The sequence below is a fragment of the Rhea americana genome, unplaced genomic scaffold (genome assembly GCF_003343005.1).
Source record: "Rhea americana isolate MKP2758 unplaced genomic scaffold, rheAme1 scaffold_425, whole genome shotgun sequence".
Lineage (NCBI taxonomy): Eukaryota > Metazoa > Chordata > Aves > Rheiformes > Rheidae > Rhea > Rhea americana.
The window spans coordinates 114,372-115,550 of NW_028186563.1; positions in this window are offsets into that span (position 1 = coordinate 114,372).

Consider the following 1,179-nt stretch of genomic DNA (forward strand, 5'->3'; position numbering starts at 1 on the left):
CCCGTGCCACCCGGCCCTGCCCGTGTCACCCGTGTCACCCTGCCCTTGTCCTGCCCCCCCTCACCCGGCCCTGTGCTCCCTGTCACTGCCTCCCTGCCCTGCGTCACCCATCCTTGCCAGCGTCACCCCTCTCTGCTGTGTCACCCACCCCTGCGGAAACAACCCTAGGCACCCCGCGGTGTCCCCAGCGCTGGCTCCGGTGCGGAGCTGGATGCTGGGGCTGGTGCGTCACAGGAACATCTGGGAGCCAGAGCAGAGCAGCCTCGGAGCCGACGGGGATGCCGCTTTCCCGAGGAGGCTGCAGAACGGGTCCTTGGGGGTCCTTCCCTGAGTCCCTCTCTCCATCCTGTCCCAAATCCCCCCGCCCAGGATCGCTGCTCCCTTTCCTGGGGCCAGGAAGAAGGATGCATTTCCTGGGCAGCCCACAGCAGCCTGGGCAATGTTATATGCACCCTGTCCTGGTGCCCCAGTGCTCCCCGGGGTGTCCCCAGCATGGCCGAGGGAGCTGTGCAGCAGCGCCGGGACGTGGGGGACATCCCCGGCTCTGGCTCTGCAGCGCAGCGGTGTCGGGCAYGCACAAGCCCCGGGGAGGAGCCAGGGCCACGGGGGAGCAGGCACCCAGCACCTGGGGTGCTCCCAAAGCAGGACCTTCCACCYGCAAGGCGTGGGCTGGGGTACCCGAAGGGGAACGGCGAGCCGAGACCAGGACGGGGCTGGGCCGAGAGCGCTGCAAGGACTCCGCCGATGTGCGAGGCAGGAGCCCTGATTTACAGATATTTGGAAAGCTGGCTCCTAACAGCGTCGCCACTAACGATTTCCGGGGCCTGGCGCRAGGAGCAGCGTGGAAGTGACCCCATCCCAAGGAGCTGGAGGCGGGTGCTCGGCCGCGCTCCCGTCCTTGCTTCATTTTTGTGCCCTTCCAAATCTCTCTTTGGGGTTTGGCATCTCGCAGCCTCTTTGCTTTCGCATAACCCTGCAGGGCTGCTCTGCGATGGCTGCGTGGAGCCGAAGCAGCCCCAGCCGGTGAAGGCAGGATCAGTCCGCGGAGGCTTTCCCGTCCCTGCTAGAGGACYAGTTTGGTTTGGCGGGAGGAAAGCACCGTTCGCCGCTGCAGCCGGCCGCAGGTGCGGGACGGCAGCTCTTGGCACCCCGCGTCCGCTCCCTCCAAAGCGGTTCGTC